The sequence below is a fragment of the Rhineura floridana genome, chromosome 5 (genome assembly GCF_030035675.1).
Source record: "Rhineura floridana isolate rRhiFlo1 chromosome 5, rRhiFlo1.hap2, whole genome shotgun sequence".
Lineage (NCBI taxonomy): Eukaryota > Metazoa > Chordata > Lepidosauria > Squamata > Rhineuridae > Rhineura > Rhineura floridana.
The window spans coordinates 73,924,424-73,950,120 of NC_084484.1; the positions used below are offsets into that span (position 1 = coordinate 73,924,424).

The 25,697-nt window shown below is 41.2% G+C and overlaps 1 long non-coding RNA gene across 1 annotated transcript; it reads right to left on the reverse strand.

Moving 5' to 3' along the window:
- Positions 1-909: 909 nt before the first annotated feature.
- LOC133385843 (uncharacterized) lies at positions 910-3,467 on the reverse strand. The gene is made up of 3 exons (XR_009762974.1): positions 3,118-3,467; positions 1,535-1,652; positions 910-1,368 (listed from the first exon to the last, which is right to left on the reverse strand). It is a non-coding gene; the product is annotated as an uncharacterized LOC133385843 (long non-coding RNA).
- Between the last annotated feature and the right edge of the window lie 22,230 nt (positions 3,468-25,697).

Below are 25,697 nucleotides of genomic sequence, written 5' to 3' on the forward strand. Positions count from 1 at the left end.
CACAGGCAGCTTCCTGTGTCCTAATAGCCTACCTCAATACAGCTAGAATTAAGATTCAGAGGTTTTAGATCAGAGGGCACAGCTGCAGGGTGGGCTTGAGCCCTGATTCTTCTGCAATTTTAAATAAGGAGAATTAAGAGCATAAGAAGAGCCCTGCTGGATCAGACTAAAGGCCCATCGAGCCCAGCATCCTGTTCTCACAGCAGCCAACCAGATGCCTGTATGAAGCTCATAAGCAGGACAGGAGGGTAACAGCACTCTCCCCTTGATGCAATTCATTATGCGAGATGCAATGTTATTTGCCATTTGAAGTCGGGGTGTGTGTGTGTTTTAAAAGCAGAGCAGGATGTTATACAGTATAAATAGACACACACACATATTGGACAGACTAGCTGATTACTGGGAACATTGGAATCTGACTTATACTGAGTCAGACCATTGGTCCAACTAGCTCACTATTATCTACACAAGGACTCCTCAATGTTTTTGGGCCCTGGAACACATTTGTCAAAATACCCATTTCACAGAAGACAAACTGGTGATGCTCAGTCCCCTCCCCTGCAAACAGGCAAAATTTCTATACATACCCTAGAACCAATAAAACACAGGCAAAGCAGGCAATACCCCACAAAAATAGGCACCCCCAGCCAAACAACCCCCCCAAAAGAAAAAAGCCTTCAATTTAAAAAAGAAGCTTTAAAAAATGGAAGACAAAGAAGGCTTGGAAGACCCCATTTGTTTGTTTGTTTGTTTATATCCCACCCTTCCTCTCAGAAGAAGCCCAGGGCATCAAACAAAAACACAAAAAGCACTCAGAAACATCTTAAAAACAAAAGACTTTAAACATATTAAAATAAAACATCTTTAAAAACATATTTCAAACAAAATAGCTTCAAAATGGGAACCCAGGATCTACACTGTTCGGCAGGTGCTCTCCAGGTGTCAGGCAGATCTCTCAGCCCTATGTTAACATGTCATGGATTGAATCTGAAATCTTTTGGATGTGAAGTATGTTCTCTATCACTGAGCTATTGCCCTTCCTCATGCTCATAGGACTGGACTTCTGGCTGACCACTGTTGGAGACTGAATGCTGGTTCAGGGTAAGTGCCAGGCAGCTTAAGTGTCCTTTGGCATGGAATGAGGACATGAAAGTAAGGCCATTCCAGAAAAGCCTTCATCAACTGCACCTACCAGTCAAACAGAAAGTTGGAACTACAGCACGGTTTTGATTGTGCACCTGCGCTCTGTGGACAGGTTTAGTCAGGCAACTGGAGGGTCTCTCGATGGCTTCCAACTGTATGATTTTGTATTACCAACATCTTGCCACACCTTCCCCTTCTTTTTTCTCTCACAGATTTCCTCGGTGGCTGAAAAAAAGAAGGCTACACAGGTAAATGGCTGGCTTCATACAGCATACATAACTTGATAATTGCAGAGAATTTATTTATTTTATTTATTTATTTTGTTGCATTTATATACCGCCCATAGCAAGTAGCTCTCAGGGCGGTAAACATAATAGGATAAAATACATACATCATAATAATAAAATAGATGATAGAATAGATGAGATTGGGCCTGTTGAGGGTCGCAAGGCTGTAGGCTGATAATTGCATAACTTCCACTCAATGGGCTTCTGAAGAACATTCTTATCCTGAGGGAAGAAAAAGCAGAAAGAGCTTGGTGAGCTGCCTCTGTTCAACTCCAAGTGCTGGCCTCCCTCTCCCCTCAACTGCTACCACTGGGACTTCTGAAGAACCAGTTGTTCATCTTTTCTGTTTTATTGTATAATTTTTATTAGTGCATATTGTGGTAATTTCTTTATTTAACCACTTTGTGAGGTTGGGCCAAAAAGCACTACATGCATATCTTAAATAGGCAGTGTTTTAAAACAAATTCTGATAAAATACTCAGTTCTCATCCCACCAGACTCCTGAAATATCAGGCACAAATATGAAACATATTCACACGTACACATAAATACATTCACACACACATACCAGTATTTAGACCAGTTCATTAGGTGTCTATTCAATTCTCTCCTATTGCTCCAATATCAAGTAACAGTTTATGGGCTAAGCAAAAATATAAATTCAACTCACAGAGAAGCAGATGCCAGATTATAAATGTTTGGATTTTTAAAACAAACAAACAAACAAATAGAATATTTTATCTGCCTTGTATAAACGCTGCATATTGCTAAGTTTTTTCCATTTATTAAAGTGGTAAGAAGTCCAAGGCTATGGACTTTCATTTCTTTTTATAAGAGAGAGTGGCAACCTATGGTGTGTTTGTAATATCTGTTTTATTTATAAATATATAAGCAAAGTGTAGTGGAAGCAAAATTACTGCTATAGCAGGTAGCACAATCATTGTTCCTGTATCAAATTCCTAAAGATTATCTGTATGATCACCTGCATCCCTCCCACACCAGGCTGCTTCTCGTCCAGCTAAAATCTATCTCTGCCAAATGCAGACAGACAGAAAATGGTTATTCTTCCCTTTCTGGTATCTGAAAGCAGTGGAGCAAGATTTCTAGGTATCAAGAAACCTTATTGTTGTCTTTCTCTCTCCATTTATATTCTGACTTTCCATCTGTTCATCAGTCTAAGACAGTCATACCTTGCCTTTCCAGACAGCCGCTATGTGGCATACAATGCACAACTAAAAAACCTATCAGTATAAAAACATTAAGGCAAACACAAGAGAATATTTAAAACAACCAATGGAAAATGTTCAGCCAAACAATCTAGCCCAGAGCCAGAGCTTGGAAAAGTTACTTTTTTGAAGTAACTTTTCCAAGCTCTGCCCAGAGCACCAGATAAGGCGGCCACCACACTCCTCACCAACCCACAGCATAATTCGACATTCCCACCATTCCTTCATAAGCTATTCTCTGGATGGTTACCAGAAGTGATGCTGTTTGTATTGACACTATCACCACTGGAGTGACAACAGTAACAGCCATTTTCAGATGTTCTAGCCACTTCTCTGTGCATTAGAATTGGCATAAGATGAGTGGGTAGTGTCTCCCATCCCCACCCCCAGATCTACACTCATGCACTGCACATAGTCAAGAGGAACCAGAATGTCCAAAGAGGGCTCCCACATGAACCTACCTGAATGTTGAGATTATCAGAAGGTCTTCTATCAGTTCTCCTACCACCGGAGGCAAGACAAGTGGTGTCCACAAGATAGGGTCTTTTCAGTGGTGGCGTACTGTTTCTGGTACACCTTTCTCAAGAAGGCTTGCTGACACTGATGCTGTTGTCTTTTCATTCCTGGATGAAGAACTTTTTATTTGCCCAGGTTCTTTAAATGCTTTTAAATGCTGTTTTAACAAATGGTTTTAAATGTTATCTTGCTCTGGTTAATATTTTATTTTATTGTTCTGCCATCTAGTGACTTTATTATAGTTTTAACATCAGGCATCTGCCAAAGTCCACAGAACTGCTGCAGATCCACTATTAACCAGTCCATTCTTTAGCCACTGATTGGTGTTCACTGATGAGGGAAAATGAGCAGTGAACAAGAGGTCACAAGAAGAAACCCTTTGTATAAGTATTTGGAATGTGAGTCACACAAGGATGGAAACTCCTTTTGAGAGTGTTGTTGGGTAGGAAGTATTTTTTTGTTTCCAAAGTTTTCTTGGAACTACTCCTGCCTGCCTATGTATTTGAAAAGTAAATGATTACTACTAAGACACCCTAAATCCCCAGTGTTTTATTTTTCAAAGGAAACTTCATTTGCATCTCACAGTAAGCCATGGTTAATGGTTTGCCATGAATGTGCAGATTTCTCTCTCTCCTCACTCCTCTCTGCTAGTCAGCAGGAGCACCAAACCGTGATCCTTGACTTAGCATTACATCTGAGCCAGAGATCATTATTTGTTTTTTCAAACAAACCATGATCCCACAGTTCAGATGTAACTCTAAGCAAGGGATTGTAGTTTGATGCTACCACCATTAACTATGACTTACTGTGACATGCAAACATGGCCATTGTAAGGGTGACACTGAACTCCCTTTGTGCTCGGGATAGAAGGGGACACACTATAATGTTGAGAGGGACCATTATAACCTTCTACTGATCTTTGTTTACCAAGTAATAATAAGTAGAATCATAGGACTATCCACCTCTTCTAGGATCTCCAGCAGTGATTTTGTGGCCTCCTGGGAGTGAAGCAGTAGATTTCCTGTAATGATAGGAATCCTAATACATTTCCAGAAAAAAATATGTTGAGAACATTATTACATAAGATTCTATAAACTCATCTGGTTTTGTCTATGAAACAAATTTATATTTATTTTTAAAAGGGGGGTTGGCCTGCCAGCCATGAAATTGATTAAGTAGATCCTTAGCTAGCAAACTTATTTGAACATTATTGTGCCTGACAAAGAGAGAAAGTGCCCTTTTAACCACTCATAAGAAAAATTCATAAGTTATTTTACCCAGTTTGCTGAATAAAAAAAATATCTTCATTTACTTCTAATATACCTCCTGCTGCATTTGGGAAAAGTAATGAAACAAAATATCTGGCTTCATTGCTTCAACTTACTGGCTTTGTGAAATTTGATTTATGGACTATGGTACCTTACTGCATGTCTTTCTAAAAGATCAGTTTACAAAGATATGCACTGCATCTGTTGCTTGTCGAAGAAGAAAGGAAAGGATGCCATATATTATATGTGGACATCTGCAGGGAAAAGCCAACATGCGTATGCTTTCTACACGCTTGGGAACCCTACACAATCAGGGTTCTAGAATATGTGGAAAGCATATGCACATAGAAATCTACCCATGTAGATTTCTTTCAAAAATCTATACTTAATGCATGGCCACACTAGATGAGGAGGATGTATGGCTTCTAGGAGGATATCAGAATATTTTGCTTCTCTTTTTTATTAACTACAGGTTAGTATTGTCTGAACCCAGTCAAAACTGTGATTACTCTTAACTATAGATTACTGAGAGAAGACAACTTCAAACCATAGTTTATGAAGCTAACTTGTTGCAATAAACCATTACGATTATCCACAGTTTAGGGTTTGGACACAATGCTAAACTGTGGTTAATTGAAAATGGGAGTGAAAGCGTCTGACCTCCTCATCGCTATGCTAGAGGAGGGGGATGGGGTAGCATATAAACCTGAGGATTATCCAAGCTTATTCATACAACACTAAACCACAGTTTAACATTATGTCTGAACAAAGCCTTTGAGTCAGACGATTGGCCCATCTAGTCAAGCCGTCTATTCTGGGTGGCACCAGCCCTCCAAGCGGTCATATTTAACATCCTTTTTTCCTTTAGATAATAGAGATTGAATCTGTCACCTTCTGTATGCAAAATTATACCACTGACCTACAGCTCCTTACCTATATAGGATAGCTACAGAATATAAAACCTGTTGAGGCCTGTGCAAATTCACGGTGTGGGTTTTTTTTTTTTTAATCTATGGTAGATTGAGGCCCCTCCCTGTTCCACTGCCTATGGTGTCATGTGTCTGAAATTTGAGGTATGTACAGCCGCTGGTATTTGTCAAATGATGTAGTTACTAAAATTGCACATTTCAGATGGTCTCTCTGAACCCAGAAAAGGATTATTATATCTGCGGCACTGGGTGAATCACAAATAGAATTTTTTTAAAAAAAACATTGATTACAATACTGAGGACCACCTGAGCTGCTGTGTTTTCTAGATATCTGTGCTCATTATTATTTTTTCTTTATCAAAACTCATGACCTGAAGACTGATTTTTAAAAAATGCCTACAGTTCAAGCTGGAATTTCCCAGGTCTGACCTTAGGCATACTGAAATTTTAGTCCAAACTCAGAACAGTTGTGGAGAGCCTGTGACCCTCTGGATGTTGCTGGGCTATATCTCCTATCATTCCTGACTGACCATCCTGGCTGAGACTGATGTAGTAGTTGGTGTCAAACCAAATCTAGAAGGCATCACATTGGCCACCCTTGACTTAGAAAAATTCTGTGAATATGTAAATAAATGTCCAAAGCATACATTATCTCACTACTCTTTACAAGGCAGGTGTGTATGATTATCACCATATTAAAGACAAAAAATAAGGCTGAGAAATAAGTGGCTTGCCATTTGGTGAGTTTGTGACAGAACTCATCTTTACCAGAGTTAAACAGCATGATATTCAGGAGCTGCAAACATGACATCCATTAGTGCTACTGACTGGAAGTCAGCTTGGACTTGAGAAGTATTTTTCCATTTTCTAGATAGCACAGTGATTTATTGGAGAGAAATAAAAGATTGTTCCACACACAAATAAGCAAAAATCTGAGCTGCTTACAACATGGATCCTCCATTTGCAATTCTACGCTGCTAGCCTCTGTGGGGAAGTAGTTTCTGGTGGATTAGTAAAAGTCACACGGTAGGCAGCATCCACTGAATGCAATCCCATGATGGATCCTATGAGAGTCAGCCTCTGTAAGGGCTGGATTTCAAACAGCCTTCATGCTGCTGCTTGGCTTGGAAGCAGAGTGCTTCCAACCCACACAGCAGTTTATTGTGGACTTGGAGCTGGTCATGCATGCAAGTTTTTCACAGCACACATCATTGCAATGCCATCCCATATCCCCCCCCTTACTGTTTCCATTGTATTGTTTTGTTTCCTTACTTATCTGATTTTCTGTAGAGCAATATGTCCAGAATAAATGGGGAAGTTATATTTGATGATGTTATGATGAGGATGACATTGTGGAGGCGCTGCAAAAAAAACCCTGGCATTTGTGAGCAGCGCCAAGTCCACAATAAAATGTCCTGTGGAAATAGCTTCAGACAAAAGATTTCTATCTGATAATAAGCAAAGGCAGAAAATTTGGCTTTGCTCTGGCCAAGAGCAAACCACCCCACTCCCTGCTGCAAAATAATCCCTGTAGCTTTCCTAGTCTGGAAATAATCACAACCACTTTTGACTGAATTGTTTGTACTCTGGGCTTCCACTAACCAAATTGCATTTTAAAGTTCTCATAGTTTGAGGGCACAACATTGAAAAGAATCCGTGCTGCTGTTAGATATACCCTCATGGTTAGAAATGACTAAACAGGATTCCTTTGGCACTTGTACTTATGGGATGTACTTGTATCTGTAAATGTAGAACGCTGCACATAAATTGGGATCATGAATTGGAAACGGCCTTAAAATTCTGTTGGGAATCCCAAATCCTGACCAGCAGAATCTTTTCTCTCCTCTATACTAGCATAGGCTGCCAACATTCTTGCAGGTTTTTTTTTAAATAACCATGAGGTCTAGAGACTTGATGTTAAGCCACTGAATCTTCAGTACATGTTATATTCCATCCATTGTGGTCTCCTAGCACACATCTTGGTTATCCCTTCTGATCATCTGATGATAGTGGTTAATAGCCTAAGAGCTGAATAAGCTGATCAGTGCTGTCACATAAAGAAATCTATTATCTCTTAGCTTGCTTATCCTTTGGTTTTGGCAAAGTTCTTCACCCAATTTTTTTCTCATTATTAGAAGGGGTGTAATGTAAGAACAGCTCAGCCGGACCACATCAGATTTATATCTGATCACTGAATAAGATTAAGATTTTCCCAAGTATTTGGCTTATCATCTCAGCTTGTTGTCCTACAGAGTTAAGAATTTTTGAAAACCAGGCTTTCTGGGACAAAGCGTCAATGCCAGGTTAAACCTGCTTGGACACCTATGTTTCTCCTGTTATTTTGGTGCTTCCAGTCTACTACTAGCAACTACCACTTCATTCTTTGACTTCAATAATATTTTTTTAAAAATGCTTTCCATTATTATTTATTTATTTAAAAGCATTTATATGCTGCTTAAAATCACTAAGCAGTTAATGCGGTTGCTATTTGTACTTTAGAGGAAATATGAGGTTCCATTATTATTATTTTTTAAAATTAACGGCCCATGTTTGGGGCTGGGGAAACAGGAATTTACTTCCATTAAAGAAAAATGTCAGACAAATGCATACCGAGTTGTAACTGGATTTAAATCAATATCACTATGTCTCAAATCAATGGTTTAGTAAGCAAATTATTTTTTAAGAACTATTGACTTTCCAGGAAGACAATGCTGCGCACTTAGATCATATAAGTTTCTGTCTTGTCTATGATAATAATAAAGACAGATTTGTAGGTCACCCTGAAAGTGAACAGACACGAGAACAAACAAACAGGAATACAATATCTCATGAAAAAGAGAAGCAGAAGATTAAATATAGGTGGGACAGAGAAATGTTGTTGTTGTTGTTGTTGTTAACAACAACAACACAATAATAATAATAACAACATCCTGAGGGCACTGTATTGACCAGCTAGTTTTAAAGGCTTTTCTGCATAATCATTTTAAATACTCTGCAAGCAAACACACTTTCCCTGTTGTGAACTTATTTCGCAGCTGTCCCCACATCATTCATAACTTTTGGATAAATGTAAATGTACTGCCTTCAAGTTGATTCCAACTTATGGCGACCTAGGGTTTTCATGAGGCTGAGAGGCAGTGACTGGCGCAAGGTCACCCAGTGAGCTTCATGGTTATGTGGGGATTTGAACCCTGGTCTCCCAGGTCGTAGTCCAACACCTTAACCACTACACCACACTGGCTCTCGGATAGGCATGTGAAAATAACCCTGCTGCACAGCTTTACCTGTAATTCTGATTCTATTTCTGAATAGGATGTGAGCTCCTACATGTGTGACAGTGCAACCCATCACAGAGATGTCACAGGATTGTCCAGTTAGTGCCTGTGATATTTGCAGAACCACATTCCATACAGAATACACATAATAATAATCAAAATGCTGGTTGGGCTGCTAGTGTGCTGGTGTGGCTAGACTAGGAGCAAGGAACTGGAATTAAAATGCCTATTTAGCTATTATGCCCACTTGGTGACCTTGGCCAGCCACTACTGGCACTTCCACAGGGCAGTTTATTGTGGATTCAGTGCTGCTCATGCATGCAAGGTTTGTGCAGTATCCACATGATGTCAACCTCGTCAAAATGCCATCCCATATTATTTTCCCATTGTATCCAGATTTACTGTTTATGCAGAAAATCCTATATGTAAAAAAAAAACCTGCTGAAAAAGTGAATTCAGATTAATGTGGGATATATGTGGTTGGATATGGGATAAAGGGCTTCGTACTAAAGATGCTGTTTTTACCTCTGTTTTCTGTTTGCGCCATCCACAGTAAGGGATCAATGCCAGCTGCAAACATGGTGTTTTCTAGTCACACTTGAAGGGAAGGATCAATCAAGCAGTTTGCTAAAGACCACACCCTTTAATTTAACATTTCCACTCCCTCTGGTTACCTAGCAACCAAGCATGCTCAGTTTGTTCTACCAGTAAGTTTAATTTAAAAAACAACAACACCCGGAAGTGCAATTATTTGTATTTTCACTGGTACAGTACAGATGAAATACAAATCTTTGTCTGAGCAGTGTTAGTCTTTTGCGCACAAGGGGAAAAAAGAAAATAAAGGAACAGTTTGCAGCAACATAAAAAAGGCTTGTAAAATGGGAAAGAGCAGTGAACATTTCTCTTCAGCTCACAGGAAATTAAATGGAAGGAGGAGGAGGGAGTGGGTGTGGAGAGGAAAAGATTGACACACCCAGCTAAAAGCATCAGAGCACAGTGTATGAAAGCCCTAGAGATACAGAGTGAATTCCCTTTTTGGATTATCAGAGGGTTGGGTTAGTACGGATTTATGGGGGGAAACTGTGTGATAGCTTCTGTTTGCCAGTAACATCATGCAAACCATGCGAATTAAAATGGGATGCAAGTAGCACCAGACACACAATAAACCACCATATAGATGAGCCCAAAACAATCTGTGCACATGGTGAAAAACTAGTATGCGTAAGCAGCACCAAATCCACAATAAACTGCTGTGTGGAAGCACCCTCTGTCACAGGGTAATTTACTTCACAAGGTTGATGGAGGATAAAATAGTAGAGAGGAACTATGGACACTACCACAGTTCCTCCTTTGGAGGAAAGGAGGGATAGCAATGTACAATATATAAATAGAGGGGGCAGGAATGGATCTCTCTGGCCCCACCTTTAACATCACTATGCTGGCCTTGACCCCACCACATCTATGCATTGAATAGGACATATGAACATTGTACACATCAGGGGTCCTAGTCACCTGGACCACCTATGTGCATAAAAAATGTGTGTAAGCACTTCTTTTGAAACATCTTGCTTAACACATGGGCATTGGGGAGGGTGTCAGGGCTGGCACAGCAAGTATAGAATTATAAAGTTAGAAGTAACCTGTGGCCAAGCTATTTAGAGCTCTAACAGAGATGGTGCAGCAAAAGAAACCTGCAGCAGAGATGTCTAGTTCACCTGCACACCCATGATAAACCGCAAAGCATTGGTAGGTTTCACTTAGTGTAGGCATTCATATATTATACCTACCTGATTCTTAAGGTCTTCTTCAGAGGTCCTGTTCCAGGTGCCCCCACCAAATGAAGAGGGAGGGGGGCTTTTCAGTAGCACCCCACTGTGGCACAACTTTCCTAGGGAGCCTTGCCTGTCATATCTGTGGTCTTTTTGGTGCCAGGTGAAGATTTTTCTGTTTACCCAGGCCTCATATGTTATGTTGTCTGGGCCATTCCATATTTAACCTGGTGTTTTAATCTTGGGGATGTTGTGTGCTGTTTTTGTTGTATTTATTTATTTATTTTTATTTGATGTTTTTATATTTCATTTAATATTTACATTGTTTTCATTGTAAAAGAACTTCATGTGGGTGGCACATAAATGCCACAAATAAATAAATTCTTCAGAGCAATTTCATTTCTGTGGTTAGTCTACTGTATACCATGTTCCTCTGCAAATGTAAGGCCAGTGTGACATGGAACAAAAGAAACTGATCTCACAAGTTGATAAAGACTCCACAGAAAACCCAGCAGAGTCTCTTTAGTATGTTTTTAAGCTACAGAGACAAACACACTGAGCTGTGGTGACATGGGCCGTGACAGTGAATTACCTAACTTTTTCCCTAGACTGTAGAGTAGGGTTACCAGGTCTCCATTTTTTGGGCAGAGTCTCCGTTTTTTGGGGGGGGCTCTGGTTCTCTGGCTAGCACCCCTTAATCTCCGGACTCTCAGCTTCAATTGAAAAAAAAATAAGTTTCTAGGTGGTCTAGTTCCCGGGATATACACCAAAACATCAGCCGCCCCCACTGTTTAATCTATTTAACTGATACGACGCTGAAGTTGGTTCCTAGTTCCCAGTTCCTTATTTGCTTGAAAGTTCAAAACACTAAAAAAGAAGAGTTGACAACTACAGTAACTTCAAACCAAACTTAACATGTCTCTGAACCCAAAAATATATGTTGGGGTACCCTGTATGATATATCACTGTGATCGGGGGACTCTCCTCGTCAAGAATAACAATACATTTATGCAATCAAAATCATCAGGCTTCTGATATCATAAATACATAATGATGTCATAAAATCATAAAAAATAAGTAACTGGAGTGCCCACCCCAAAATCTGCTCTGGGACAGGACAAATCATATACCCCAAGAAAGGGGAGGGTGTCCTCCACGAGATGTCACTGCGTCCCACCTGGCCCAGAGCTTCTGTTGGGCGCAGAGCATGGATGAGGGCATCTATGCAAAACCAAAGCAGAGGGGGAGAAAACAGGAAAAAATAAGTAACTAGGGGTGCCCACCCCAAAATCTGCTCTGAGACAGGACAAATCATATACCCCAGGAAAGGGAGGGTGACCTCTACGAGATGCCACTGTGTCCCGCCTGGCCCAGAGCTTCTGCCGGGCACAGGGGAAGGGTGAGGTCATCTATGCAAAATCAAAGCAGACCAAAACATACAGGAAAAAATAAGTAACTGGGGGTGCCCACCCCAAAATCTGCTCTGGGACAGGACAAATCATACACGCATGAAAGGGGAGGGTATCCACTACGAGATGCCACTGCATCCCACCTGGCGCAGAGCTTCTGTTGGGCACAGGGCATGGATGAGGGCATCTATGCAAAACCAAAGCAGAGGAAAAAATACAGGAAAAAATAAGTAACTGGGGGTGCCCACCCCAAACTCTGCTCTGGGACAGGACAAATTATATACCCCAGGAAAGGGGAGGGTGTCATCTACGAGATGCCACTGCATCCCGCATGGCCTAGAGCAGCCTTGTCCAACCTTTGGGCCACAGATGTTGCTGGACTGCAACTCCCATCAGCCCCAGCCAGCATGGCCAATGGTCAGGAATTATGGGAACTGTAGTCCAGCAACATCTGTGGCCCAAAGGTTGGACAAGGCTGGCCTAGAGCTTCTGCTGGGCACAGGGGAAGGATGAGGGCATCTATGCAAAATCAAAGCAGACCAAAACATACAGGAAAAAATAAGTAACTGGGGGTGTGCACCCCAAAATCTGCTCTGGGCCGGGACAAATCATATACCACAGGAAAGGGGAGGATGTCCTCTATGAGATGCCAGTGCATCCCCTCAGGCCCAGAGCTTCTGCTGGGCACCGGGCACACACGGGTGCATCAATGCAAAATCAAAATGGACAAAAACACGTAGAAAAAAATAACTTACTGGGGGTACCTGTGGCACCCTTCCCTGGCTCTCCCTGTCAGGTTCCTACCTGCTCGTGGTTACTGCCTGTCTCTAGGCACCACCAGGGACTCCACCAGTCCGGACTGTCCTTTATTTTATTTTTTCTCTCCCCACTCTAGCACAGATCTCAACAGATCCCCCTGCTAGGCAACCACCAGTCACGTCCTAATACTAGTATTCCCAGAGACTCTGAATACTGGTATTGTTATTCTCTTCACCGCTGCCACCATTTGTTACAGTTCCCCTTCAGCCTTGGTCATTACCTTACCCTCCCTTCTGGTCTGTGAAACCCCAGCCAAGGATCAGACCTTTGGTAAACCAAATTAAGTATTTATTAAAGATAACAAAGCTAACAAGATTAACAAGATTTCTTCTTAAGGCACATAAGCATATGGTTTTACTCAATACTAATCCGAACTCCACCCCCCTCCTTCTCCACTCTCTCCTGGCAAACCACTCTCTCAAACCCCACCAAGCAACCCACTCTTTCTCTTCTCCTCCCAGATTCCACTCTCACTCTTCCTTTTATACGTTCAGCCATTTTTCACACTCAGCCAATCATCTAGCATTCTACTGCCCATTCACTCCCCGTCCTCTTTCACTCCACTTACCATGTATCTTCTAAACAACCAACACTTACCATATATACATTAATATAGGAACATCACAGTACCCACCCCAAGATCTGCTCTGGGACAGGACAAATCATACACCCCAGGAAAGGGGAGGGTATCCTCTACGAGATACCACTGCGTCCCGCGTGGCCCAGAGCTTCTGCTGGGTGCAGGGCACAGAGAAGGGCATCTATACAAAATCAAAGCAGAAAAAGATGTACAGGAAAAATAAGTAACTAGGGGTACCCACCCCAAGATCTGCTCTGGGACAGGACAAATAATACACCCCATGAAAGGGGAGGGTGTCCTCTATGAGATGCCACTGCGTCCTGCCTGGCCCAGAGCTTCTGCTGGGTGCAGGGCACAGAGAAGGGCATCTATACAAAATCAAAGCAGAAAAAGATGTACAGGAAAAATAAGTAACTAGGGGTACCCACCCCAAGATCTGCTCTGGGCCAGGACAAATCATACACCCCATGAAAGGGGAGGGTGTCCTCCATGAGATGCCACTGCATCCCGCCTGGCCCAGAGCTTCTGCTGGGCGCAGGGGAAGGATGAGGGCATCTATGCAGACAGAAAGGGTAGAGAATCTTCTTACTCTTACTCATTTCTCAGACCTTCTTTCTGAAGTGAAGGGTCAAATATTTTCATCTTCTTCAGGTGAGGCTGTCAATGTGCTGAACCGATGCCTGGCTGCGACAATGGACTGGATGAGGGCTAATAAACTGAGGCTCAATCCAGACAAGACTGAGATGCTGCTAGTGGGTGGTTCTTCTGACCGGATGGTGGATGTCCAACCTGTCCTGGATGGGGTTGCACTCCCCCTGAAGGAGCAGGTTCGTAGCTTGGGGGTTCTCCTAGAATCATCTCTGTCACTTGAGGCTCAGGTAGCCTCGGTGGCACGGAGTGCCTTCTACCAACTTCGATTGGTGGCCCAACTACGTACCTATCTGGACAGGGATAACCTGGCTTCAGTGGTCCATGCTCTGGCAACCTCTAAATTAGATTACTGCAATGCACTCTACGTGGGGCTGCCTTTGACGACGGTTTGGAAATTGCAGCTTGTGCAAAATGCAGCGGCCAGAATGGTAACAGGGACCAGACAGTCCGAACATATAAAACTGATTCTGGCGCGCTTGCACTGGCTGCATTTATGTTTCCGAGCTCGATTCAAGGTGCTGGTATTGACCTATAAAGCCTTACACGGCTTGGGACCACAATACCTGATGGAACGCCTCTCCCGATACGAACCCACCCATACACTACATTCAAGATCAAAGGCCTCCTCCGGGTGCCTACTCCGAGGGAAGCTCGGAGAATGGCAACAAGGGAGAGGGCCTTCTCAGTGGTGGCCCCCAAATTATGGAATGATTTTCTTGATGAGGTGTGCCTGGCACCAATACTGTTATCTTTTCGGTGCCAGGTCAAGACCTTCCTCTTCTCCCAGCATTTTAGCATGTGTTCCATATTGTTTTAAATTTTTAAATTGTGTTTAAATTGTTTTTTAAAAGATGTATTTTAGATTGTATTTGTTTTTAGTTATTGTAAACTGCCCAGAGAGCTTCGGCTATGGGGCAGTATACAAGTTTAATAAATAAATAAATAAATCTGTAAAGAAGTTTGGAGCAGCCACATTAAAAGATAAGGGCAGGGCATTCCAGGCAGGGGGTTGCCAACCCTGCTTGGATATGGATGTCTTTGCGGAGGATCCCTAGTCAAGCTTTACCAACAGCACAATCCAAACTATATCTACTCAGAAGTCAGTCCTGTTGAGTTCTATGGGGGCTTAGTCCCTTAGTATATGTGTTTAGAATTGCAGCCTTCAGGGGCATCCATCTTTACTCCCAAATGCTCCCATCTAACATCTCCACAACACTAGGCTCCTTTCTTCCTACAGTGGCCTTCTGCTGACTGGCCTGGCCTGAAGGCACTTAAACCCTTCTTGCCGAAAGCAAGTAGGCTAGATTAAATGTTCCCTACCCAAGCTCCATCTTTTAGCTAAGATGTCTAGCTTAATTTCCAGTCAGATTTTTTTTTAGTTGTACGCTCCGAGCAACTGTGATTGATGCTTAATGTATCATGCTTAATGACATCACTCGGGCCCGCCCTGTGACATCACTCGGGCCCGCCCTGTGACATCACTCAGGCCCACCCCATGACATCACTTGGGCCCACCCCCATGACATCACTCGGGCCTGCCCCTCAAATCTCAGGTTTTGGGATGCTTCTGACCTGGCAACCCTACTGTAGAGATGTTAAAAATAAATATTCTCATTTTCCACATTAGATCTAAAACATGTACAACTGATATATCTCAAAAAACATGCAATTAACCAATCTGTGAGTCCTTTTTTCTAATTTAACACTCGTATTGGAAGGACGGTGTAACTCCGTTATCAAAATGCATTGAACTGCCCTGTTACAAAGAGCCATAAATGGAGGCTCGGTAGTGATTTGGACTTTTGAAAATGTACATTATATTTGGGATTTCTTCATGTACTATATATTGTGGATCCAGATCTGCAGCATGAATGTAAGGATGGATCTTCTTTCTCAGTTGCTTTCAATGTTACCAGACTGATGATCCACCTTTAAGCCAGACACACTTTATGTTACAATCTGTTTATGAGTTCCTGCTGCTTTTGTGATTTTATTTTTATTTTATTTTTAAATTGTAGTTGTGGTGTTATTATTTTTAAGTGTATGCTGCTCTAGGAGACTTGTGTAGAAGAATGGCTTATAAATTTACCAAACTAAATAAATATGTACACTTCTTTCTATCTTTATTCTTTTTCTCCATCTTTGTCCTTCTCTCTCCCCACCCCTTTCTCCAAAATATTTTTTTTGATATTATCACTCAACTTGTGACTCACCTTAGGCAAGATCTGCTTCGTCGCTTGAAAAACATATTGTACCTAACAGATGGTCTAAAATGAACTTTGCGTCCAAGATTGCATGGAGGAAACTAGCATGTATTTAACTGCCATCTTTTCTTTATTGCACATCATGGACGTGATCACATTTCCCTTCAACTTATTAGACATTGATTTCTGCCAGATACAAAACCGGTATTTTATTTATTTACCTTGATTTATAGCTATTATAAAGGCTTGAGGGAGGAGGGCAAGAGGAAGGATAACTATGGAAATTGTATTTTTTAAAAAAACCATTGAACAGAATAAAATGCAATAAAAATGAAACCAAACAGTAAATCAAACATAATAAAGTGCAATCAAAGAGTTAAAGAAATCATCTGTATTCAATTGCAAAATAAACTGCTAATTGAGTTCCCATGATCGTTTTGTTGGTTAAGCATTTTGAAGTAAGAGATAAATATATTGCCAATGTAACATTCTTTTATGATTTTTTTAACAAACCTGATGGATACAAGTTGGAAATAAATACAAGAGGCTTGTTTATGGTTGTAATTGTGCTTGTCAATCAGCATTAATATATAATCAAGAAAATTTACACAGAATGCTGGCATTTGGCATCTAATAGTGCCAGTCCTATGGAATAAATCACAATTCTAGCCCAGGGTTGGTAGTTCCAGATTCTGAGACTAAGATGAATTGCACAGCTGCAGTGACAAGATAAATGGAGGAGACTGAATTTTATCTTTTATGAAACTCTTAAAGGTACAGGAGTCCTGTTTGGGTCTGGAGCAGGGAACTAGCATAGGGTTGGGAATAAACGTCCAAGCTAATGATGGTTACAAGGTGCTCAGATGGTGAAGAAAACAGCGTTTGCCTTGCATAACATTAGGTGGGCATTGTTCCCCACTTCCCAGAAAGAAGCCAGTGAGCACCAATCACATCCAGGAGTAAGGTCAAAGTTTGCAGGTTACAGAAGGAGACCAGAACTGATCTGGCTTATTACATGGAAGTGCTGATGGGACAGAAATTTAATTAATAACAATGACTGTGTGTGGCAGAGCTGCTACTGTTGCTTACCAGGAGGAAGACGGACAAGGAAATAGGGAGGTCAGCATGGTGCAGACCTGTTGGCAGGAGCACCAGATTGGCTCCACTGGTGCATTTGCACCACATCAACCTCCCTTTGTCCCTCCCCCACTTGGTATGCAACAGGGATCCACCAGTCGGGAAGCTAGCATTGTGGCTTTGCCCCACCTGACAAGCCACTTCTGATAATAATATAGTACGATGAGTCATTATTTCTGCCCCTTAGCTTGAGGTGCTTTATTAGAGGACTAGTTGCACAGCTGTAGGATTCAAAAAACTTAACTGATCACCCATCACAGCAGGCCTCATGCCAACACAGTGTGTCCATGTCTAGGTTGCCTCCAGAGCAAGTCTTTCTAATTATGGCAAGCAGATGTATTTTTCCCTATACCCATGAATGTTTGTTTCTACACTGCATTAAAAAAACTTTTTAAAAGGTTGTTTATAAAACTTAGATGGAAAGATTAAGACCTCTGTAAATGTCCAATGGGAATAAACTGTTTCATCCTGAATGACAGAAATATTGTTTTGTTTAATTTGGGTTACGCAAAATAACCAGATGAGATGCATCATTGCAACAGCAGTAGCAACAGCTAGAAATTCAAGTTAGGGGGAAGAAATGGGGCTAAACCTCTTTTATCTTTGAAAGTACAGCAACTGAATGTTAGCATTTGATCCTGACTTATGGGAAATTTTCAGAGGCTGAGTCAGAAAGTTCATATGAGAAAAAAAGCAATTGCTTTTCTTGGCCACGACTAACCTTCCAGCATTATACTGGAAATAAAACTGTACGAGGATGATACACTTTGATTCACACATTTTGTTCAGCACATGCTTGTGTATTGAGTGGCACCCCAACCAAAATGCATTGAGCTATTTCTTTATTTAGAACTCAAATGTTAAAGATCTGATCAAGCCAATTTGGAGCCATTTTTGTCTGTTACTGACTGGAAACGACAATTCCAATCATGTCGCATCATAAAACAGCCAACAAAAGGCAATCAAGTGAACAAAAAATGCCACTAGTTTTAAGATGCTCTTTCTAGGCAGCCACAACAGCTGTGACCTAGATGTCACAAGCTCAGAATTCAACCCTGGTGTCTGTATCCAGCATGGTGGAGCAAATGTCTGGGCCTACCAGTGGGGCCTGACACCATCATTCCTCCCCCCCATCTTTTTTGACCTGGCACTCAGCAGAAAAATGCTGGGTGACCAAAGGGCCACCATCTTTGTTATTCTAGAACAGATCAGAAGGCATATCAGGATGCAGTTGTAGGTCTCTAGGTGATTAGCAGTAGATCAGCAAAGTTTTATTACTGCCAATTGTCTAACAACGGCAATAACTACAAAGCTCTCCACCACCACTTCTAAGTTAGGTTGCTTACAGGGGGAAACCTGGAGTGACCTTTTCTGTCTGGGCAGAAGGCCTTGTGAGCTTATTTCTGATACAGAGCACAAATGCGTGTGCAGAGCCTGTGCTCAGTGGCACTCCTTTCATTCTTAGCATATGTCTGCCTTGCTGTACTGTAACACCTGGCTCAGGTTGGTGGTCTTCAGGGTTCTAGTACAAAAAAAGCAGATCCCACAAGCCTGATGCCAGCCACCCCTGCCCCAGAATGCCTCTGGGCCCCAGCACAATGTACTTGGGGGCCAGAGGAATTCCAGGATAATGGAAATGGGAACGCCTGCCGCAACCACTTTGCCTGATGCTTTTCTTCTCTGTACCAAGAGTGTGCTTTATTAAGATTATTTCGTATAGAGCAGTTACAGGACCTGCTATTCTCTCCTTGCCTCTCTCTGTTCAACTTTTTCTGTCTCTTCTTCCTGTTTCTCCATCAAACTTCTCTCCCTGCTACTGCTGGTTGTGATTCTGAGCTGACCATACACATTGTTAACAACTGGGCACTCTGGAACTGTTGCAACTCTCTCCGGGGCAACACAGCAGTCTTGGCAGAAGGTGTACACACTACACAGCCATACAGAGCATGCAATGCCTTGGAGGGTTTAAATATGTCTTGACTTTCACAGGGGTCTGTTGCCTGGGAGGAGTTTTCAGGAGGGCACCATTGCATCCATTTGGAGATTGCTGTCTAACAGCAGCAGCACTGAAATTGTTGGGGCCAGGGATGAAAAATTATTTTAAAAAAGCACACTTGATAGTATTAAAAATTTAGGAAGGGCATCATATCAATACACAATTTCATAAAAGTGAAGAATCACTTGCCACATGAAAAAGAAGACAAGCAAACCTTGCAGCCTTGTCTTTCTGTGGCAGCTCAGAGCTTGCTCATTTGTATTCTCTTGGTGGAAGAGAGATTCATTAGCATTCTTGCAAGAAGCACCCAGTAACCCATTTGGCTGCATTCCTAAACAAACGTGCCCATTAGCAAGAATAGCTGAAACAAGAGAGACATACAGATGACTAAACGTGTGGAGGGCTGAAGGGCTTATAAGTCTAGTTAAATAAACATTTCAGATGGGGGGGTTGAAAGGAGGGAGTACTCCAGGTACCCCCTCCCCCTTGCACCAGTGACCTTGTAGCTGTTCTACTGATTCCTGCAGAGTAAAATCCATCAGCATCTTTGATGCAGGGCTTTTTCTGTTATCAAATTATAGAGGAGGAAAGAGAATACAAAGTAAGCTGTAAACAGCATGTACAAAAGCTTCTCTGTGCTGTCTGCTGACCTACTCAGACATCCAGCTTTATAAAAAAATTGCATTATCTATGCTCGGGTTAGTCCTACAAAGAGTATCTCTCAAGGTTATCAAGACTGTGTTTAACTGTAGAGATTTTTGAAGATTAAGACTGTCAGGTACCCCTTATCTTAAAAGGCTAATCTCCCCACCACTATCTGAAGCATCATAATGTGTACCTCTCCTTTCTAAAACTCTCTTAAGATTCCATAGGGAAGACACCCTCACCCTGACCCAGGATTCCATTTGGGTACAAGGGCTTCAGTAAGGAGATGGCCATGGCCATAGATAGGGTTGTGCATTGGCTCTGTGTGGAGGCCAAATAACAAGGCACCTCAGGGTGATTTGGGAGTCTTCCCTTATCTCAAGTCAAAAGGCAGTGAATGTAAATACCCCCTTCTTTGGATTGGGAGCCCCACAAAGTCCCATGTCATTCTGAGAGACCATCTTGGCTGTAAGACCCTCTCCCTGCTTGCTGGCCTCTTTCCGCCTTGCCTGGAAGTATGGGGCCTTGACTGACTGCAGCTGTAAAAGGTATCATTACCTGAAGATGCCAGAGACCATCTTGGCTGTGAGACCCTCTCCCTGTTTACATAAGAACATAAGAAGAGCCTGCTGGATCAGGCCAGTGGCCCATCTAGTCCAGCATCCTGTTCTCACAGTGGCCAACCAGGTGCCTGGGGGAAGCCCGCAAGCAGGACCCGAGTGCAAGAACACTCTCCCCTCCTGAGGCTTCCGGCAACTGGTTTTCAGAAACATACTGCCTCTGACTAGGGTGGCACAGCACAGCCATCATGGCTAGTAGCCATTGATAGCCCTGTCCTCCATGAATTTGTCTAATCTTCTTTTAAAGCCATCCAAGCTGGTGGCCATTACTGCGTCTTGTGGGAGCAAATTCCATAGTTTAACTATGCGCTGAGTAAAGAAATACTTCCTTTTGTCTGTCCTGAATCTTCCAACATTCAGCTTCTTTGAATGTCCACAAGTTCTAGTATTATGAGAGACGGAAAAGAACTTTTCTCTATCCACTTTCTCAATGCCATGCATAATTTTATACACTTCTATCATGTCTCCTCTGACCCGCCTTTTCTCTAAACTAAAAAGCCCCAAATGCTGCAACCTTTCCCGTAAGGGAGTCGCTCCATCCCCTTGATCATTCTGGTTGCCCTCTTCTGAACCTTTTCCAACTCTATAATATCCTTTTTGAGATGAGGCAACCAGAACTGTACACAGTATTCCAAATGCGGCCGCACCATAGATTTATACAACGGCATTATGATATCGGCTGTTTTATTTTCAATACCTTTCCTAATTATCGCTAGCATGGAATTTGCCTTTTTCACAGCTGCCACACACTGGGTCGACATTTTCATCGTGCTGTCCACTACAACCCCAAGGTCTCTCTCCTGGTCGGTCACCGCCAGTTCAGACCCCATGAGCGTATATGTGAAATTAAGATTTTTTGCTCCAATATGCATAATTTTACACTTGTTTATATTGAATTGCATTTGCCATTTTTCTGCCCATTCACTCAGTTTGGAGAGGTCTTTTTGGAGCTCTTCACAATCCCTTTTTGTTTTAACAACCCTGAACAATTTAATATCGTCAGCAAACTTGGCCACTTCACTGCTCACTCCTAATTCTAGGTCATTTATGAACAAGTTGAAAAGTACAGGTTCCAATACCGATCCTTGAGGGACTCCACTTTCTATAGCCCTCCATTGGGAGAACTGTCCGTTTATTCCTACTCTCTGCTTTCTGCTTCTTAACCAATTCCTTATCCACAAGAGGACCTCTCCTCTTATTCCATGACTGCTAAGCTTCCTCAGAAGTCTTGGGTGAGGTACCTTGGCAAAAGCTTTTTGAAAGTCTAAGTACACTATGTCCACTGGATCACCTCTATCTATATGCTTGTTGACACTCTCAAAGAATTCTAATAGGTTACTGAGACAGGACTTTCCCTTGCAGAAGCCATGCTGGCTCTGCTTCAGCAAGGCTTGTTCTTCTTTTTTTTTTTTTTACAATAATTTTTATTCAAATTTTCATAAAACAAACAAAACAAAATCATAAAACATTCAAAGACAAAAAGCAAAACAAAACAAAAATGATTAAACAAAAAAATAAAATGTTGACTTCCCATTTGTCGCAGATCAGTTATAGGTCTACAATATATAACAATCCTGTCTCTTAAATTATATTATAAAATCACTTTCCTCCAGTAGTTATCTTAATTAATCATCAAATCTCATAGACATTACTTTATTCTTTCCACAAAAAGTCAAAGAGAGGTTTCAATTCTTTAAGAAATATATCTATCAATTTTTCTCCAAATAAACATGTCGATTAATCCATCTCGTTAATAATAATAATAATCTTATTGTCATAACCATAGTCCAAATAAACATATCGATTAATCCATCTCATCAAATCTGTTAAGTCCAATAATTTCAATAGCCATTATTCCATTATCCATATTAATTCCATCTTCCATCTTCAATAGTCCTGTTAAGTCCAGTAATTTCAGTGTCCAATCTTCCATTATCAGTATTCCATAATAATCTTGCTGTCATAGCCATAGTCATATAATAAGAGTCTGATGGGAATTTCCTCTATCCCAAATATTTTCTTGCCATCGATTCTGAATAAGTTGCTGAAATATTGTTGTAAAGTCATATCTGTGTTCTTCTTTTTTACAAAATGCACTGGCTCATCTCTTGAGAGTTTTTCCATTGTCACATGGCTGCAGTTAATTCCATAGATTTTCTCTATATCAAGCTCCATCACGTCATTCCAGTCCAGAAGATTATCCAAGCCATTGATAACTTTATCTCTAATATCTTCATTAATTTCTTCAGAGATAACGTTAAATTCCAAACAGTAGATTTTATTTCTAATATCCATAAACTCCAGATCTTTTTCCAATTCCACATTTGTTCCAATCTCCAGGGCTTGTGTCTTCCCTTTATTTTTTCTTTTCTTATCTCTGATCTCATTCTCCTCTCTCACAGGATCCCCTATTTCTTTAAGCTCCTGCGTCATTTTGCTCAGTTCAATTTTCATCTCCTTACTGCCCTGTCGCAGGGTTTGTTTCGTTATCTCAATCTCATCCATTATTTTCTGAAACATAATTACTTCCAGATTCTCAGCCACTTTCTTGATTGCCATTTTTAAAACCACGAAGACAAAACAAAACAAAAATAAAGAAGAACCACTTCTTATTTCAGCAACAATTGGGTTAATATTCCAGGCTTGATGACATCACAGTATAAACAGAGCAGCCTGCCTTATCTCTCTATGTTCAAGAATACAAAACAAATTTAGTTCCCAGCATCAAAACAGTTAGTGGCGTCGTGAAGAAGCAGATTCATCAAAATAAAATAGACCAAAAAGAGAATAGTCCCAGACAATATAATGTTCCTCGGAATAGAAATCCCTCTTCTGTTTATATCTTTAGAATGCACTTCCAGGACAGCTTTTTGCAATAGAAACAGAGATAAGCTGTTAATTTCGTGAATAACAGAGAAGAGTTATAGCTCACCCAGAAGTTCTTTAAAGCTGATTCATTTGACAAATCTCTTTTTGCTGCAACAATTTAAACCAAGTAAAAAAAAGATAGAAAGAAGGGTGCTTGCCTGTTAGTCTGTTTTCTCTTTGAAGAAAAGATAAACGTATCGCATTAATCAGATAGAGCTTGTTCGGAAGTCCGTCCGGCATTGCTGGCTGGACCTTTTCTCATAAATTAATGAAATCCAGTCCTCCCAACAAAAACAGGCTTTTGAGGTTGATCTCTACGTTTCTCCCTGCCCGGGAGAAATTTCATCAATCAAAAAAAAAATGTTCTGACTGATTTATATCTGAATAAGCTTCTTTTGAGGCGGGAGCCCGTCTCAAAAGCAGGCACAAGCGAAGTCACCCTTCCCGGAAGTCAGCAAGGCTTGTTCTTCTATGTGCTTAGTTAATCTAGCTTTAATAATACTTTCTACCAGTTTTCCAGGGACAGAAGTTAAGCTAAGTGGCCTGTAATTTCCGGGATCCCCCCAGATCCCTTTTTGAAGATTGGCGTTACATTTGCCACTTTCCAGTCCTCAGGCATGGAGGAGGACCCGAGGGACAAGTTACATATTTTAGTTAGCAGACCAGCAATTTCACATTTGAGTTCTTTGAGAACTCTCGGGTGGATGCCATCCGGGCCCGGTGATTTGTCAGTTTTTATATTGTCCATTAAGCTTAGAACTTCCTCTCTCGTTACCACTATTTGTCTCAGTTCCTCAGAATCCCTTCCTGCAAATGTTAGTTCAGGTTCAGGGATCTGCCCTATATCTTCCACTGTGAAGACAGATGCAAAGAATTCATTTAGCTTCTCTGCAATCTCCTTATCGTTCTTTATTACACCTTTGACTCCCTTATCATCCAAGGGTCCAATTGCCTCCCTAGATGGTCTCCTGCTTTGAATGCATTTATAGAATTTTTTGTTGTTGGTTTTTATGTTCTTAGCAATGTGCTCCTCAAATTCTTTTTTAGCATCCCTTATTGTCTTCTTGCATGACCTCTTTCCACCTGGCCTGGAAGGGTGGGGCCTTGACTGACTGCAGCTATAGAAGATATCATTACCTGAAGATGCGAGAGACCATCTTGGCTGTAAGACCCTCTCCCAGCTTGCTGGCCTCTTTCCACCTGGCCTGGAAGGGTGGGGCCTTGACTGACTGCAGCTGTAAAAGGTATCACTACCTGAAGATGCCAGAGACCACCTTGAGTGTGGGGTGTTGTTTAGGGGCTTCTGTTTGGGTAAAAGTTTAATTTCTGATGGTTGGTTTTTTGTTTTGCTATTAGGATTATGCTTTTGTATTTTATTGTTGGATTTCATTAGGAATTACAAAGATGTATCAATTTATTGTATGTTTTGTATGATGTTTTTGTTAACTTATTGATCATTTGAATTTATTTCTTACAGTGAGTTGTGTAACTTTTTTTCTATTCATGTTGTGAGCTGCCTTGTGCATAAATTGTTATGGAAAGGCAGCATACAAATAAACAGTGATGATGATGATTCTGTTGCTCTGTTTCTGTGCTTTTATATAGAGCTCTATATTTCTTTAATATATATATTTTGTAGGAAGTGAGGCTGTCCAAAATGTTGCCTGCAGACCACTGAGTAGCTCTGGATGGATTTTGTTTTTATTAAACCACAGCAGTGGGTTTTTTTTTTATAAAAAAAGTTAAAAACTTCATTTACATTTTAATCCTATATTGCTCTTCTTTAACAACAACAACAACAACACAGAGCTCTTCATAACTCAGCAGGCAGCATTCTAGACAGCCTCATACTGTAAGGCCTATCAGAGACCTGTAAAAGCCTCTGGGAAGGCCTGTAAATTCTATTGGAGGGAATAACAATCACCAGAAGGAAAGACCAGGGTGAAATGGCAAGTTTTAAGAAATGTTCAAGCAGGAATACACCCCACTTCACCATTTCTTAATTGTTTTAAGAAAGAAACATACCACTGCTCCCCCCTCCCCAAATGATTATGGAGGAAAATAAATCCATTTTAATCCTCTCACACAAAAAATCTGGACGTATTTGTCTGCAATTTGGCAGCCTTAATCCATTCTGAGGGGGTTCCCGTACCGGTAAATTTCATCGACTTTGGCCAAAAAGGGAAAAGGTTATGGCCATGTTTAGATTCCCCATTATAGTGAATGTGAAACCACAGAACATTGTTTTACAGAGAGCAACTCAGAACCCAAACCACAGATCAAAGCAGAAAGGGCACAGAGCAATTCAGAAATGGATCAGATTTTTTAAAAATGCAAAGATATAAAGCAAATCTT